Source organism: Silene latifolia, chromosome 4, assembly GCF_048544455.1.
Source record: "Silene latifolia isolate original U9 population chromosome 4, ASM4854445v1, whole genome shotgun sequence".
Classification (NCBI taxonomy): domain Eukaryota; kingdom Viridiplantae; phylum Streptophyta; class Magnoliopsida; order Caryophyllales; family Caryophyllaceae; genus Silene; species Silene latifolia.
Genome location: NC_133529.1, coordinates 54408065 through 54428283, shown reverse-complemented (window position 1 = coordinate 54428283; position 20219 = coordinate 54408065). Strand labels below are relative to the sequence as shown.

General features: G+C 40.3%; 1 long non-coding RNA gene across 1 annotated transcript; it reads right to left on the bottom strand.

Annotated features, from left to right (window-relative positions):
- Positions 1-18425: 18425 nt before the first annotated feature.
- Positions 18426-19350, bottom strand: LOC141652245 (uncharacterized). Its single transcript, XR_012547071.1, has 3 exons — positions 19335-19350; positions 18709-19017; positions 18426-18494 (listed from the first exon to the last, which is right to left on the bottom strand). It is a non-coding gene; the product is annotated as an uncharacterized LOC141652245 (long non-coding RNA).
- Between the last annotated feature and the right edge of the window lie 869 nt (positions 19351-20219).

Below are 20219 nucleotides of genomic sequence, written 5' to 3'. Positions count from 1 at the left end.
CATAAGGCCCGATAAACTTCTGACTCAGCTTGCCTTTCTTCCCAAATCTCATTACCCCACGCATAGGAGACACTTTCAGAAGAACCTTGTCCCCAACCTGAAACTCTATATCTCGGCGATGTAGATCTGCATAACTCTTTTGCCTATCTTGAGCTGCTCTCATCCGTTCCCTGATCATCTTAATCTGTTCAACCATCTCATGCACCATCTCTGGTCCTAAAACCACTTTGCCTCAAAGACTATCGTCCCAACAAATCGGACTCCTACATCTCCTCCCATACAAAGCCTCAAACGGTGCCATACCAATACTAGTGTGGTAGCTGTTGTTGTAAGAAAACTCTATCAAATCCAAACTCTGTTCCCAGCTACCACCAAAGTCCATCACATAAGCTCGTAGCATATCCTCAAGTGTTTTGATCGTTCTCTTAGTCTGTCTGTCTGTCGCAGATGAAATGTCAGTACTCATCTTCAAAGTTGTTCCCAACGATTTCTGCAACTCCTTCCAAAACCTTGATATAAACCTCGCATCTCTGTCGGACACTATGTCCTTAGGGACTCCATGTAACTTAAGCACGTTCTTTCGATAGGCCATAGCCAATTGTGCTTTAGTCCATGTATCTTTCATTGGAACAAAGTGAGCCGACTTTGTCGATCGATCCACTATTACCCAAATCATGTTGTTACCCTGTTGACTCTTTGGCAAACCCACGATAAAATCCATAGAAATGGACTCCCACTTCCACTCAGTGTACTCGTTAAAGACCGAATCTTACCTTGTGGTCGTCATTGTTCCCCTTTAACTCTCTGGCATGTCAAACAACGGGCCACTAACTCAGCTGTCTCTTTCTTCATCCCAGGCCACCAAAACGTGTTCTTCAAATCCTTGTATAGCTTGTCACCACCTGGATGTACTGAATATGGTGTACAATGTGCCTCTGTCATGATTGTCTTTTTCAGCTCCTCATCATTAGGGACACACCACCTACCATCGAACCTCAAACTACCATCTGTATGAATGGAGAATCGAGACACTGTCCCTTTCTCTACTCCAGCTCTCCACTCAACCATCTTAGGATCCAAAGCCTGTTTACCACGAATATCCCCATAAAGATCAGGCTGTACTGTCAAATCTCCCACAGCATCTCCTCTCTGCATCATATGTATACCAAACTTCGCTACCTCATCTCTCAACCTCATCAAAGATAGAGCTGTACACAAAGAATGTACACTCTTCCTACTCAAAGCATCTGCAACAACATTGGCCTTCCCTTCATGGTAGATAATTTCCATGTCATAATCGCCAATCAGCTCCATCCACCTCCACTGTTTCATGTTCAACTCCTTTTGAGTGAAAATGTACTTGAGACTCTTGTGATCAGAAAATACCTTAAAGATTTCTCCATAAAGGTAATGTCTCCATATCTTGAGAGCAAACACCACTGCACCCAACTCCAGATCATGAGTAGGGTAGTTCTCCTCATAAGGCTTCAATTGCCTAGAAGCATAGGCAATCACCTTACCGTTCTGCATCAACACATATCCCAACCCATTCTTTGAGGCATCTGTATAAACCTCAAAGTTCTCGATCTCTTCAGGCAATGCTAAGATAGGAGCTGTGGTCAAACGCTCCTTTAATGTTTGGAACGCCGTCTCACAACTCTCATCCCAACGAAACCTGTTCTCTTTTCTCATCAACGCTGTCATAGGTCTAGCTATCTTGGAGAAATCTTTCACAAACCGTCTCGTAGTACCCACTAAACCCGAAAACTCCCGATCTCAAGAACATTCTTTGGTGCTTCCCACTTTGTTATTCTTTGCCTCAATCTTCGTCGGATCCACAAATACTCCCTCCTTAGAGATCACATGCCCCAGAAAAAAGCAACTTTCTCTAACCGAACTCGCACTTGGACAAACTTAGCATACAACTCATGCTCCCTCAAAGTCAGCAACACAATCCTCGGATGCTCCTCATGCTCCTCCTTAGTCTTGGAGTAGACTAAGATGTCATCGATAAACACCACCACAAACTTATCCAAAAACTGTCTGAAGATCCTATTCATCAAATCCATAAACACTGCCGGTGCATTAGATAACCCAAACGGCATCACCACATACTCATAATGGCCATACCTCGACGTGAAAGCTATCTTTGGTATGTCCACCTCTCTAATCTTCACTTGATGTTACCCCGATCTCAAATCAATCTTAGAAAAGACTGATGCACCACTCAACTGATCAAACAAGTCATCTATCCTTGGCAAAGGATACTTGTTCTTCACACACTCGGTTCGACTCTCTCTATAGTCTATGCACAACCTCAAACTCCCATCTTTCTTCTTCACAAAAAGGACTGGTGCTCCCCACGGCGATACACTTGGTCTAATGTATCCCTTCTCTATCAGATCATCTAACTGCTTCCTAAGCTCCTCCATCTCCTTAGGACCCATCCGGTATGGTGCCTTAGATATTGGCCCCGTCCCCGGTTTCAACTCAACTGTGAAATCTATCTCTCTCTTCTGGTGGCAACCCCGAATCTCCTCCTAAACACATCCTCAAACTCTCCCACCACCGGTATCGATCAACTCGTCGGACTCTCTATCCGGTCATCTCTCACATGGCACAAGATCAAAGGACATCCCTTCCTCAGATAAGACTTCAAAGTAACAGCTGCAATCAACTTAACCTTGGGTTTGACCAGAAACCCACGATAAGACACACTAACACCCTTAGGACCTCTTAAAGACAATTTCTTTTGATGACAGTCTATCTTAGCTTTATACTTTCCCAACCAATCCATCCCAACGATCATCTCAAAACCGCTAAAAGGAAACTTTAGCAAGTCTACAGGTAGATCAACTTGCCCAACTATCATAGGTACATCCCTATATAACCTCCCACATGATACAGATTCACCCGAAGGTATAAAAACTTCCTCACTAACAGACTCATATACCCTCAAACCCAACCGTTTAACATGACTCGAAGATACAAACGACTGAGACGCCCCCGAATCCAACAAAACAAAGGTATGAATACCGTTAACAAGAAAAGTACCAGTGATAACGTGTGCATCATCTTCAGCTACTTTCTTCTCCATCATGAACAGCTTTCCACTGGTCTTCTGTCCACCTCCCTGGACAGTGTTGGCTGATGTGGTCCGCTTAACACCCGACCCTTGATTGTTGTTGTTGTTCGTCGGTGGGTTCTGATAAGAATTACCGCCGTTGCGGTTGCCTCCACTCTGATAGCTCTGACTTCCCCGGTTTGCCCATGATCCAGTCGGTCTATTGCTCGCATAGCTCTGCGCAGGTCTCTGGAAGGTTCCAGGTGCACTTGTGCACTCATGTCTCTTGTGGCCTACACCACCACAACTATAGGAGGTCATTCCCCAACTACCACTAACACTTCCCCGGCCACGCCCAAAGGAAGCCCCAGCACTGAACCCTGACCCAGAAGAAAACCCTCTAGTTTGATTGTGGTTGCCTTTCTTGTGACTAGATTGGCCACCACCCTCACTCTCAGACTTTCTTTTCTCAACACCCACTCTCTCCTGAGCCATCTCTACTAACCTCTCGCTCTTCCAGCTCTCTCATAAGCTTCCCGAACGTCGCAAGGATTCCCACGGGTAACTTATCCATGATCTTAGGGGTCAAACCCCTCTCAAACCTCAGCGCCAGTTCTCCTCACTCAAACCCATATCCTCGGATACCTCGACTTCTCATTAAACCGCTGTAGTACTCGGCCACGGACATGTCAGATGTCATCTTAAACCCATCGAACTCCTCTCTCAACTTACTCCTCACATGTTCCGTCACGAACTCTTTTCTCATAGCCTTACGAAACTCTTCCCAAGGTATAGCGGGTAAACCTTGGTTCGCATACAACTCCTTAGCACTCACTTTCACCGTATCCCACCACTTGCCACCGCTTCCCTCGGGTAGAACGCAGCTTGTTCTACTCTCATTTCATCGGACAAAGAACCAAATCTAGTATGTTCTCCATCTCTCTATGCCAGTTATCAAGAAGGTTAGGCTCCCCAACCCCTTGTACTCTTTCGGGTTAAACCTCGCTATATAGAGGCTGATTTTAGAGTGATCAACCTCCTTCTCCTTATCCTTATCCTTATCCTTTCCCACCGTCTTTAAAGCCTCCGTAAGAGCATCCTGATGCTCCAACATCTTAACGATATCATCTATGTTCATAAGCTCAGCTCTCGCATACAAAGCATTCTTCTTAGGCGGCATCTTGAAACTATATCAGAAAAGGGGTGGATATAAACATACGTACCAAAACCTCAAAACACGAAAGCAAGCTGCCCAGGACATACTCGATCGAGTTCCCTAACCTACTCGATCGAGTAGCGGGCTACTCGATCGAGTGCCCATCATACTCGATCGAGTGCTCCACTCCGGACCCAAAATGACCTTCGACCTCTAACATACTCGACCGAGTAGCCCGGCTACTCGATCGAGTAACCCCCTACTCGATCGAGTGCTCGAGGTACTCGATCGAGTGCCCAAAAACACGATTCTGGATTCAAAATCGTCAAATACCCACCCGATCAAGTCAGTCCCACTCGATCGAGTCATGCTAACTCAAAAACGCTACCCGCATGTTATATCATATTCCAACATTATAAACAACTTTATAAATCCCAACATTATATCATAACTAAGCATATAATGCTACACAACTCTTCATACGATCAACAAAATAACTCTATCATGTTATTAAACGCCACATAGTAAACATGCATCATGCTTCTCATTCCAACAACAGTTCTATATATCTCATCAATCTTTCTTTCACATTCTCAACTTTCTACTCCCAACATCCAACAATTACACATACTTCATCACATCCACACACAAGCTAACAAACAACGCATACGACCTCGACATACACCCCCCATGTGATCGGTTCAAAATTGTAGGGCAAGTTCGCGATATCAGGACGTCTCCCAAGCCTTTGCATTAGCTCCTACAACCTTTACCCCGGGTTCATTTTAATTGACTCCCTATATTCATTAGATTTATTGGTTACAGGTTTCAGGATCGTCGCTCTGATACCATTTGTAACACCCCCATACTCCAAGTGCTTTACCAGGACCACACAGGTATAAGGATACTACCATCTCGGTTACCCGAGGCATAATAATCATAAGACAATAACGAAACAACATTTAATAGTATAACTTTAGTGAAAAGTACAAATCAAGCCAAATCCCAAAATACGAGTACAAGTTCTCAAACCAACTGTCTAATCAACTAAATGTAAAGTTTATTAAACTACTAAGCTACAGATGAAAACTTCTATCATCCGACAAAGGTGGCAATCCCAAAGAATCCCATGTGACTCAACTCAAACTCCGCTCAATTATCGCTCACCATCCCGAATGGATCACCGCAGTTTTACAAATAACAACACGGGTCGATTAATCACATAATCTATATATATCAACAATACGATAAACAGATATCTCACACCGTCACACACACAATCACATCGGTCCCACCAATCTCAATCACCGATCGTCCACTAGACCCCCCGGTGGGGGACCGCAGCCGTACCCACCAAATCCCCGCTCCTCATAATAAGCGATAACCCTGTCCATTAATGTGCACATCCCCTTCCGTGGCGGGTTCCACGAAGGGCGAAACTAGGGCGTGAAGCCACTCCCGCAAGTGACTCCACTCAGCCGAGAACGCGTCTCGAGAATCAGAGACAAACAATCACAATCACAACCGTCACAATACAATTACTATCTTATTCAATCAACCACAACACATCAACATCACATTATGGGACTAATACTGAGTAGGAAATCCTACCTGGAAAGTACAACTATCAGACGGTCTCAACAGCTGTATCAAAAAGCCTCTTCAACAAAACCTCCTCCTATCATACAAACACATAAACACTACCAAATCACAATCTACACAAAACCCCCAAATCCCCATATTAGGGTTTAAACAACTTAAAGGAAATACTATAAAAACGGTACATAGGTCTTACCCTCGACGCAAGGATCTCAACGGTATAACGAACGATGAAATCCGACCTTCCAAACTCCGGAATTTGCTAACAATGCGATTAAAGTGAAGAACGTACTTTGCTTTCTCTCTTGACAGTAATTTAGGTTTTGAAAAGTGTTTAGAACAATGACGGAAAAGATTATATACCTTAATCGCATAATTAACAAAACCCGAGAAATAACTCCCCGTAAACCGGCTACTCGATCGAGTAGCTAAGGTACTCGATCGAGTGCTCCCTTACTCGATCGAGTATCCTAGTTACTCGATCGAGTACCCAACAGGTCAGAAACTATTTTAAAACGCAACTCACCCTTACTCGACAGAGTAAGGCCTACTCGATAGAGTACCCAGAGACTCATAAATACGGAGTATTACATAAAGCCTGTCGTAGATTAATATCAACGGGCCACAGAGAAGCCATTTTCCACGCTAAAATGTGCATCAGGCCTTCCTGATTTGCATCTCCCCCTCCCGTCCTCATTCGTTCACTTATTCATCCATTCCTTACCTCTCACTCTCCCTCTCCCTCTCCCCCTTCCTCTCGTTCCATCTCTCTTTCTCTTTTGTTTTTGTTCACATATTGCGACAGATCCAACTTTCTCCAGCAGTTATAATAATAAACTCAGAGCACCCAAAAACCTTCACAGTCTTACCACATAATACAAACTACTTCATCGACAATCGACAGCTAGATAAGGTCTTAAAAATACTCAGCATACTAAACAATGACGTCAATGTGACATGATTAACATCCAAAGATCTTTAGTACCTAACTACCCCAACAATCCCTAAAGCCACATTTTCGCCACGAACCAAAATCTACCCACAAACCTGAACCAACATTCCAGCAAAGGCTACCTAATAAAGTTTTACGACACACAAGATAGACACATTTCCTTCACATTTGTTCACTTCCTTCACATTTGTTCACTTCCTATATATGCCCCTCCCCCTCCCTTCCCTCCTCATTTGTTCACATATTCATCCATTCCTCTCACTCTCCTCCTTCCTCTCGTTCCACATCTCCCTTTATCTTTTGTTTTTGTTCACATATTCACCCAATTTTCTTTTCCTTCCTCCCTCCCTTTCCTTCTCCGTCTCCTTTACTTTTATTAGCTTATTCATCTTTGTCTCTCTCCCTCCCTTCCTCTCTCCCTCTCTGAATCCCTCCTCTCCCCCTCCCTAAATCTCTCCTTTTTCTCAAGTCTTCTAACTTTTCTGAAATTCATTTCACCCTCATGCAGAAATCAACTTTACCAAAGAAAAGTAACGATAGTTGAACTCACAATTATGGACATCACTATTCCTAATAAATATCTTATCCCTGTCACAACATATACAATAAGAGAGATTTAAAAAAGGAATGTCACCCTAATAATATGCAAAATTTACACGAAGACACGCCTAATAAGTTTCCTAAGGAACACCTCTTTGTTGTTGTAGAAGTGCGGAGGCTATTGACAATAAGGTCCATGAGCCGGTTACCATCTAGAACCTAGTTTGACTTCAACTGCCTTTTGTAGCAAATAAACACAGGTAAGACATTGTCATGTTGCATTGACAGTAAACAACAGCTAGCTTATCTGGCCCTAGTAAACTCAATACACATTTGGTAGCAGTGACAACAAACACCTCTTTGTTGTGTTTTGTAAGAAGATCCAGCAATAAGCTCTTGCCATGGTTACAAAGAGCTAAAATGCTAACCGACCTTAAATGTGACAATCTATCAAATTTAAGACTTGAGTCCTACTTAGAATTGAATTTAGAAATAAATGTAGCCGCTGAGACTTTAAACTAATGCACTAAAAAGGGCCCGACTTTCTAGCAATCGATAAAAGAAATTGAAACAAAGAAGATGATGCTCAAAATAAAAAAAAAAGTCTCTTAGCAAGCGAGAGCCATTCCTTCACAAATTTGACAAAAGACAAACAAGGCTTTATCAGCTAATTACACCATTCTACCAAACATCGATCCGTATTATTTTCCTCGATAATAGCCTCCCCAAAAGGCCAGCACCATATTTTATACAATCCCGGGGAAACTTATACCGTTTTCAATAACCTTTATCAACTTTGGTCTTCCCCTACCACTCACAATCATATTTGTACCCCATTTATCAAGTCTCTTACCTACGGAACCCCTGGTTGGTCTATTTCCCACTTGGCTAAAGTACTGAACCGATTCCTACTCATCTTATATTCAACTGATGCAACTCATATCTTCTCCATATTCTCTTTGATTCCCTTCAGTTCCTTCTTTCTATGGTCACACATCCACTACTACATAAGCATCTATGCCACAATCACTCGTCTAAATGCGACTTGCTTCCTGACCCAACACTTCCTAATATATAACAGTCGGGACCCCTATTGTACGGTATAACCAAGAATGATCATCAAAGATAATCAAGATCTTCAACACATTCAGTTAGTTATCTGGGATCAATCAGAGTTTACGAAACACTCACACAATCTCGTATGATATTTTAGTCTTGCAGAAAAAATTATGCTACATCGAGGCACGGCCAATGACTCTTCTGATGTATCTTACAAGAATGAATATGTCATAGTTGTATAAAATGAGTTTCCTAAGCGTCATTGGTTGTTCTACAAGAAGATATCCCCAAATAATGAATACAAAACATTCTATTAATAATGGTAACAAATTTCAGTAAATTCCGTTTCGTTTCCACGATTAAGAAACATCATTAAAAACTAAGACCATAAATAAAGTTTCTAAGCAAAGGGCGATGAACAAAGAAAACCCAACTTCAGTATGCGAAGCTCAATGTCAACAAATAAACAAGTCATTCATAGAATGAAGCAAACACAGAACGAATGACATACAAAGGGTTAGGCAAAAATTATAGAATCCGTAACAAAAGGTGATGATGGTAACTTGTGCTATTTTCAGCCAGATGTATTTCTCGCCCATCATTTTCGATTGCAACAAGAGATGATGATGATGATGATGAGGATTAACCGATTAAGGCTTGACCTTGTTATATTATCAAAAGAAAATAAGTAATTTCTCAACCTAGACTAAAATTTTAACTGAGTATTTAAAAAGAGTGAAACTTTAGTAAATCCCAGGTAAGGTAGAGAAAATCTAGGATTATTATAAGACATAAGATCAAAAAGAAGTTTGTACAAAAAGAAAAAGATAATCAATCAGATTCATTGTCACCAAAAAAGTGAATAAGCAAAACTGTATGAAAAACTACACTCTTATGGAAGAAAATGTGGCCAATCTGCAATTTTTTGCTCCCTTTATACTCGATACTTCATCCGTTTACAGTCCGCACTTGACTTTGATTATGCACCCAATGCTGACAGGTATTTGGATCTTAAATATCGGGAGTTATGGGTGTAGGTCTGACATGGATCAATTATTGTTGATCTAAAAGCAAACAAAACCCACTCAACTAAACACAATCAAAGCAACAAAGCAATATCCTAACCTTTTTCGTCATCATACTCATCGTCACCATCACTGCTACAAGCAACATTGCCTTTTTCTAGATATTTGCAGACTATTTGTTTTTCCTAATCAATGAAAAAACAAACAGTTCAATTAAAAATCCAAATCAATGAGAAGCTAATAGTTTGGTTATCCTTTTCCTATATCAATTTTATAAGGCCAAAATTGTAACACCCCCTCATACCAAGGTACCTTACCAAGGACTACCCTAGCATGAAAGGCTGTTACCATCTCGGTTTCCCGAGGTTAGTATATCAAAGTTACAATTTCCAAACAACATTTATTAAAGTATAAGAGTTAGCGAATACATTATCTCAAACCAACTCAAACTAAAAGTGTAAGAACTTCAATACAACTGAAATCATTGACGGCTAAACTCGTAACGGCGGAAACTAGACTCGAAGTGATGTCTCCTCATGTATGTCCCATAACTAAACATCTGCATTACCTGTCATATCTGCTCACCATCCCCGAATGGATCACCGCAGGTTTTACAAAACAACAACACGGGGTCAGTTACCGCATAATTCAAATAAGACAAACAAATAATGTAACCGGCTGATCATCCTCCATCACCGGTCTCCTGATTTCACACATTAACCGACTACACACCGAAGTGTGTAGCCCTGCCAGATTACCCATCGCAACAGGTAATCCTCGCCGCCAGTGGGTGACCGCAGCCCATCCCCACCTAGTCCAGCTCATCAACGAGCGACTAACAATCCCTGTCCCTTAATGTGCACATCCCCTCCCGTGACGGGTTCCACGGAGGGCGAACTAGGGTGTGAAGCCACTCCCGCAAGTGACTCCACCACAATCACACATACCACAGCATCACAGCTGTCACAACAGCACTTCCGTCACAACACAAGCACATCACCACCGTCACCACAACACCAACACTCCGATGATCAGCAGACAACAATCACACACAATACAACAAATATCTCAAATCAATTACACAAGAACTGAGTAGGGAAACCCTACCTTAGAAATCAACAGTGGAATGAACTCGAACAATCAGAAAGGCTCCTCTACGAAGTCTTCTCCTATACCATAATCATACAACACAATTACACAATGCACAACCCCCATATTCCCAATTCCGCAAATATACAGTAACCCCAACGAATATGAATAACATATAATTAGAACTTACCAACAGTAGGATGAGGGATTATACGCAAGAACTCCGAAGATCTCACACACAACAAAGCTATGGAATGATTAGGAAGTGATTTAGGGAGAGATTAGGGTTAACGTAGAAATGATGAAGTTTAAATGATGTTAAACACTCCCTAATCAAACCGTCAAAATAATACTCGCCAGACCGAATACTCGGTCGAGTAAAGTTATACTCGGCGGAGTATCCGCTACTCGGTCGAGTATTCACTATACTCGGCCGAGTATTCATCGGCAGAACCAAAACAACTCACAACAACAGCACTACTCGGTCGAGTAGGCTCTACTCGGTCGAGTAGTCACCAAAGGAAATCCGTAGTGTTACAATCTTCCCCCCTTAAAAAGAACTTCGTCCCCGAAGTTCCAACCCAACCTATAAAACATGGACACTTAACATCAACTCCACAAACCACTCTTCCTTCCACAACATGGCTCACGATATCGTCTCAACTATAGCATAGGCTCCCAATACTGACTCCATAACATTACCCAATAACCACAATATAATGTTGCCAACCTTGTATCACTTCCATAACACACAATAGCACTCAATCCACAAAAGAAGATCAACCATCAAAACGGAATGTTACATTCTACCATCCTTAAAAATGAACTTCGTCCTCGAAGTTTACTCAAACACATAAACATCATCTTCCAACTGTCAAAACTATCGGACTCATAATCATCATCATTCAACTGTCAACGCTATTGAAATATTCTCTCATTCTTAAACATCGAACTACTACAAGCACGGTCATGACCTTTAATAAAATCAAAACAAATTATACTACCATATGCACAACCATCAAAATCTCTTTTATCGCATCCTACTCCTCTTAAGAAAAATGTTACGTCCTCGTAACTCGCTAATACTAAATCCTAGCTATATATTCTCATTATCCCTATCACCACCGCATGTCAAAGATAACCACTTATAATCTGAACAGTCGCCATGCATATATCTTAGGCTCTCTTACTTAAACAACTCTCATCCTTCAATTCACTCGTCACACCCCCTAACCTATACCTCAAAATCTTTAACTTAACCCAAAACTTCAACTCTTCCACATTACTGCAACATGACACACATCTCTATATAAACTATATAAAACTCATATCACCAAAAGCATAACTCACACTCCACACTTGTTACGTACACTCACACTAGATCCTCAAGTTCTTATCTTTCATTACCGCAAAACTCATACATAACTTAACATGACACCAATTCCCAATATCCTGCACTCACTATCTCAACAAAAGATTATGAACCACCTGTCGCTTTCAGATCATTACAACACATATACCACGAATCACTTGCCATGACTATGACTACCGATGCCTCATCTTAAAACAAGATCAAAATTATCAGAATAACTTCTCACAATCGTGTCCCATCAACAGAATATCACTATAACATGACAACAACGAAAACATATACAACTCTCTTTCATATCATACTCTACCCTCATTCCCAAACTGAAACTGATAAGAAACATCAACAAACCAAAACAACAGTCTTTATGTTCAACCAAAACTCACAAGGAACATCAGCAAACAAAACAACAATCTATGTTTAACTGGTATGCACTTTAGAAAACTCGTATCATAGTCATCTCACCTACTCCACCACAACCGGTGACGGCATCGCAACACCGCCACCAACAGCCGCACAGTAGTGCGAAAATACCCACATCACAACAGTAAGTACCGTGCCCGGATCACCACCCGAGGCACCACAACTACACCGATAGACATCACAACATACACAATCCCATAAACACTGACTCAATATAACATCTCGGACAAGAAAACTTACTCAAAACTGCTTTACCAGATCACAACACCTTATATCATACGGAAAAAAAATAGACAAGAATCTCATGCATACCATCCATACTTTTTCATGGAATAAACATATATCATGAATACACATGCAAGTATAACCAGTATTGTCAGACTACCCAAACTATCACTTTTGATCATCATTCCATTAAGTTACCGTATCCAACATATATTACAGAACATTCAGATAACAACATTATAACTATCACACCATACCGGTTCTCGTGAGGTCACAACCTCACACAAACATCTATATACATCTTAGACCCATAATCACATCCAACTAGTCAATCCTGATTACGTAAGTTACCACTTGACAATGATTATCTCTTATCCAGACTTAACTCAGTTGCCCTTCATAACATATCTTCTCTTACACACAATTATCACCATCCGTGAACGTAGCCATATCATCCTGTACCCAACTACCAAATGAATACCTCATATATCCATACCTTAAACTCCCTCACAACCAAACATTAATCACCTCCACAAAATCAACCTCATTAGAACAACTAACTTCCCTAAAATAACATCATCCTCAACCACTAGTGACAATACTATGACACCAACATCCTTCATGTGACTACTCTCTTACCATCACTTCTTAATATAACCATCCGTTTCCTCCCTTTGGTTATCATCCCAAACAACGAACCTCAAATATATCAACAAAAATCACCTCAACACTATTTCCAATTCCTTCCTTAATTGTATCGTCACCCGACTCACCACCAAAATCTCATATCGTGCAAATTCTTTACCCAACTTTTGCTTTCTTTAATTCCTCGAAACTCATGATTATCATGTTGTCCTGGAACTTCTATATAACTGTAAACTCAAATCCTCATGATAGTATCATACATTTCGACGATTCCTTAATTTTATATCACATAACCTCGGTGAACATGTCCCTAGTTTTACTCCCCTTGTTCTTTTCTTTTACCCTCGACAAACTCCCTTAATAATTCAACTCTTCGTTATTTCTATCTACTCTCTAGTGCTCCGGTTACCTTCACATTGCTCCAAGCTCAAATCCCATTATTTTTATGTCGATATCATCTCATTCTTTCGTACCATGGGTCTTCTATCATTATACTATAACTCCCAATTGTCACTAATCTATCCATAAAATCAACGTTTAATGTTCAACAATTGCATCTTCCTTTTTACATCACTAGAAAACCAAAAATTCATCTCATACCGTTAATTGCCCAAAGAATTACTCACTAGGCTCACATCGTGATATTCCAAATTCCCAAATCAACTACTATATACTCATCGCGGCATAACTTGACCTCACTATACACTATTCATTTCCATCTCTCTATAGCGACCTTTTATCACATATGTCCTTAAGCAACTCAATCCAAACCGTCTCCCTCCATAAATCCTTACACATCCCAATACGCCACTATTCGTATCACTCATCTCAATCTTTCATTCTCACATTTCTTTACACTTACATCACCCTTGCCCATATGCACTTACTTTTATATTACTCAACCCATGACTATATCACTCATCATATCTCACAAAACATGCTCCTTGTCTCAATGAGCTCATCAATCTACTCTTTTCTTGTTCCACTAACGCTCACAACCACATATAACTCATGTCCTTTATATCCAACACCTATCCCTTCATAAGCCGGCATTCTCCCTATCATAGCATTTGGTAACTTATGTATCAAGACCGTCGCATATATAAAAGAATAATTTAAGACCCAAAACATACATGTACACAAACTCTACGACTCAAAACAATGTAAGAACAAAATCACGGATTAAAAATTATGGTAAAACATAGCCACCGTCTCAAAACGGCCGCCCACTGAGGTACTCGGTCGAGTACGTGGCATACTAGGCCGAGTACAGGGTACTCGGTCGAGTAACTATATTACTCGGTCGAGTTTTCGACTCTGCAGCAAACTCAATTGTCGAAGAAGGATTACTCGGTCGAGTATTGGGAATACTCGGCCGAGTAGACCTTACTCGGTCGAGTATGAGACTACTCGGCCGAGTTCACGACTCCAGACGTTAAACAGTATTATCACAGAGAGATTACTCGGCCGAATATGGAATACTCGGTCGAGTATAAAAGATACTCGGTCGAGTATCGGGCGATTCTCAAGACCGTCCAGTTTTCGTAAAACAGTCATATCTCACTCGTTACTTGGTCATTTTGGGCGTGTGACCTATCGTTAGAATCGTAAGAGGACAAGCTATCACCTCAACTTAGAATTACAGCAATATCATTTCTAGAACTCGACTTATGAAAGTTTTAAGACAACCCTTCCGTAATCGTTCTTTCTACAAATCAAGTTTCCTAAGCCAAAACAACTTGAACATACATAAGGCAACAATAACAATTCAAAACCTCTAAAAACCAGTACGTAGTTGAACCTTTATCATACTCACATTAAAATTAAACACGACATTCACATATATAGACGCATGACCTTAATCACATGCTTCTATCAATAATCAAGCATTGACACCATCATGTTCATATGCACATGTACCACTACCATACTTCATTCTCAACATTGTATTAAACAGGTAACATGATCACATTCTTCAGGCTCAATATCAATCAAATACGAATTCACAATTCACCCTTCATATTTTACCATGCTCCAACACTTAACATGTCAACATATTCATGCTCAAAGTTTAACATCAACAATCCTCGATACATCTTTCAACAACTATCACATTCCACTTCTTTCATCTTTTAATCCAACCATGCACAAGATTCAAACTATAGATATGAAACACACATGATACCGTCGTTTTAAGTATCAAAAATAAAATTTATAATTCCGAGCTAAACTAACAGAAGCTAGTGGTAGCACGAGTCGAACCACAGGGAGGAAGGGAATTTCAATTGTCTAAATCTGGTCTAAGGTAACAGTTGTGTGGGGGTTTGATCGATTTGGTCTATAACTAATAACAATAAAAGAAAAGTAAATTAATGAAATATCAAGAATAAACGAGGTACTAGGATGGTCGGTTCGTTATAGTTTCGGCGGCAGCATACTAAACAGGTCTAAATCAAAACACATGAGGCGGGAAATAAAGAGGTCCTCTCGGTCCACTCTTAACAAATAGCATCTTTCGATCTCGCTATAAGTCCCTAATATCACTAATACGACTCTCGTCCTGAAAAGTGACTAATCATCTAAACTTTACCTATCTTTCGATCTCAGCATAGTTTAGTCATTTTAATTGGTGATCTAACAACTGTCCCTATCTCTCGATCTAATGGGTCAGTCATATCCTAAACATTCAACTGGTCGTGTGCACTCGATTCGTCGAATTAAGAATTAAAACAATTAAAACGAAAGGAAAACCTCACGTGGTCAGTCGATCGACCACGCATAGCAGTCGATCGACTGACATACGATTCAGTCCGAATTTATTCTACGCCGCCTACACTATAATTCGCCTACATCCTAGCACAAACTAATTAGCTACTCATGACTATAGCAGAAATAACAACATTATAGACGGAATAAACTACTGGATTCATGTTTGCAACGATTAAATAAGCGAATAACATAAACGATAATTGGATCTGGGAACTAACTAACAATTTCTGTACTAAAACAATAATAAGGCAAAGAAACTGAATGAAGACAGAGGAATACCGAAGTTTCAAAGGAATTGTAACGGAATGATTCAGAGCACGAACGAAAATTCGATGCAAGACAATATCCCGAACCCTAATTATTTTGGTATAGAACTGTATGTAAACTAGATGTAAAACTTGATGTAAAATTATCCCTAAAAGACTTGATAATAAAACAGAAAGTTGTGTTACGTTATATAGAAAATAAGCGCAACAACCCTTTCCTAAACCTAAACTTCACGGGCTTTGAGTTCTAAATCTCCTCTGAATCGAAGTCCGTCGATCGACTATTCAGATCGGTCGATCGATCGCTTCCTCAAAGAATAAAGTAGCTTCGGGATCCGATAGGTGGTCGATCGATCGATGATCTTGGTCGATCGACCGATTAGCTGCTACTCGACTTCTTTAAACTCGTGGATTCGCTTTTCGGGCCTTGGATTGCGCACCAAGCTTGTTCCTTAAGCGGTTCCTTAACGTCATTTGCAATGCAAACTTACTCGGGACGGATTCGCTTGATTTCCCGCTAAATTCTCCACATTTCTGCAATAAAGTACAAAAGTACGAAAGTAGAGGAAAATAGAGAAATATGGGCATATATAGCACAATTGAGCTCTGAAATGTGTGTAAAAAGAGATGTAAAACATCATATAAATGACACGCATCAACACATAACTCAAACATACAACAGTTTCCTCTCATGTGACCGGCTTGAGATCGTAAGGGCCTTAGTGCGACTCCGGGACGTCTCCCAAGTCTTTGCGGTAGCTCCAAACAACTCTCCCCGGGTTCATTTTATTTAGACTCCCTAAGTTCATTGAGTTCATTAGTTTTAGGTGCCGGAATCGTCGGCTCTGATACCACTTTGTAACACCCCCTCATACCAAGGTACCTTACCAAGGACTACCCTAGCATGAAAGGCTGTTACCATCTCGGTTTCCCGAGGTTAGTATATCAAAGTTACAATTTCCAAACAACATTTATTAAAGTATAAGAGTTAGCGAATACATTATCTCAAACCAACTCAAACTAAAAGTGTAAGAACTTCAATACAACAAAATCATTGACGCTAAAACTCGTAACGCGGAAACTAGACTCGGTGATGTCTCCTCATGTATGTCCCATAACTAAACATCTCGCATTACTGTCATATCTGCTCACCATCCCCGAATGGATCACCGCAGTTTTACAAAACAACAACACGGGGGGGCGATTCTTACGCATAATTCAAATAAGACAAACAAATAATGTAACCGGCTGATCATCCTCCATCACCGGTCTCCTGATTTCACACATTAACCGACTACACACCGAAGTGTGTAGCCCTGCCAGATTACCCATCGCAACAGGTAATCCTCGCCGCCAGTGGGTGACCGCAACCCATCCCCACCTAGTCCAGCTCATCAACGAGCGACTAACAATCCCTGTCCCTTAATGTGCACATCCCCTCCCGTGACGGGTTCCACGGAGGGCGAACTAGGGTGTGAAGCCACTCCCGCAAGTGACTCCACCACAATCACACATACCACAGCATCACAGCTGTCACAACAGCACTTCCGTCACAACACAAGCACATCACCACCGTCACCACAACACCAACACTCCGATGATCAGCAGACAACAATCACACACAATACAACAAATATCTCAAATCAATTACACAAGAACTGAGTAGGGAAACCCTACCTTAGAAATCAACAGTGGAATGAACTCGAACAATCAGAAAGGCTCCTCTACGAAGTCTTCTCCTATACCATAATCATACAACACAATTACACAATGCACAACCCCCATATTCCCAATTCCGCAAATATACAGTAACCCCAACGAATATGAATAACATATAATTAGAACTTACCAACAGTAGGATGAGGGATTATACGCAAGAACTCCGAAGATCTCACACACAACAAAGCTATGGAATGATTAGGGAGTGATTTAGGGAGAGATTAGGGTTAACGTAGAAATGATGAAGTTTAAATGATGTTAAACACTCCCTAATCAAACCGTCAAAATAATACTCGCCAGACCGAATACTCGGTCGAGTAAAGTTATACTCGGCCGAGTATCCGCTACTCGGTCGAGTATTCACTATACTCGGCCGAGTATTCATCGGCAGAACCAAAACAACTCACAACAACAGCACTACTCGGTCGAGTAGGCTCTACTCGGTCGAGTAGTCACCAAAGGAAATCCGTAGTGTTACAAAAATTCCTTCACCAAAACTAAATGGAGCAAGTTAAGTAATAGGGACCTGATTCTGGGTGTTCTGCATAAAGACAAAACAAGAATCAAACCACGAATACGCTCCCTATACTTCATCTGCACAAAAAGAGTGTGAATGGAAAAGGAATGAGTGATTAAGTATACACACAACTTTAAGACAACTTCAGTATTATGCACGTCAACGTAATCATCCTTGCAGATACTCACAACGATTAAGCTAGCTAGTAACGTCATCGAGCGGGGTACGAAACCCGTTAAACTAAATCCAAAAATTGAAACCACCCAAAAGCAATAAAAGTAGAAAAGGTACCATGACATCGAAAGCCAGGCCAGAGGTGACGGAATCCTCCATGGAAACAGCAGCAAGCTCAAACTCACCAACTTGACTAGCAAAGTTTCAATGAAAGCACCCATGGAGTACTGACTAATTGAAGTGAAGATAACAGGTCTAGCAATCTGCCATAGCCTTTTGTACTCTTGATTAAATCCAGATATTGCACTACTATTATCCCTACTATTAAACCCTTGTGATAATTGGCGATGTATTATTAGCCTCCGGTTGTGCTCCTCTTATGTCAACAATGATATACGATATCGTCTGACTTTCATCCCATAATCCCTATTAACCATAACAATAATCAGGATTTTCTACTAACTTCTCTGATGATTTGAACCTAATCATTCTAAATAAATTAACAAGAAACAAAGTTGCAAATTACTTAATCCATCAATCAACGAACCATAATGAGATGATACACAAGTAATTATTAATTCAATATGGAGGGCATAAATCAATAGCAAATCATAACCATTAGAATCAAAGACCACATCAAAAGCCAACATCACCAGTAAGATTAACTTAATCAATTGATGAAAAACCAATTAACATTTATAGATGGAAAGTAAATGAAATAACTCATATCAATAGAAACTCACCATTAAATCGATCTCCTAAGCTGAAAAACATCAATTCGAACAATCAATTAATCAAACTTCGATAGACGCAAAGATCTCTTTTGAAATAAGCAGCCAAGAAGGAGAAAAGGGGAAAGGGAATAAGAGACGGGAAAGGAGGAAGTGAAATGAAATCAAACTAATTTAAAAATAGATATGAATAAGCTTCGACAAATTACAGATTGACAAAAAAATGGTGAGAAACTGATTGAGAGAAAAAATGGTGCGTGTTATTTTCTAGGTTTTGGAAAGAGAAAGAAGAACAGAAGGGAATAGAAAGGTATTCCTAGTCCAAATAAGAAGAAAAGAACAAAGGCTTCAAAACTACACCAAAGTTACGTTGAATAAGGCCAATGGTTGAACTTGTATTAAGGCCCAAATCAGAGAACCCAAATGACGAGAGAAGGCCCAAAGAACTTGTAAAGTTGAAACGACAGAGCGTGAGTCATTTAGAACTGTTCAAATGAACAGTGCAAGAGCTTGGTGACTTTTAGGGTAAGGTGAAAAGATTAAAATTACATTTTTCTCTATTAAAGTTACAGTTCTTTCTATTAAAGTTACACTTTTCTATATTAAAGTTACACTTTTCTCCATTAAAGTTACACTTATCTCTATTAAGGTTACCCTCTCAATGACTAAAGTTATACTCCAATGGACTAAAGTTATATTTTTAATATGGACTAAAGTTACACTCTCAATGGACTAAAATTACACTCTCAAAGGATTAAAGTTACACTCTCATTGGACTAAAGTTACACTTTTTATATGGACTAAAGATTCACTCTCAATGGACTAGGTTATACTCTCATTGGACTAAAGTTATATTTTCAATGGACTAAAGTTAGACTTCTAAAAAATTAAAGTTAC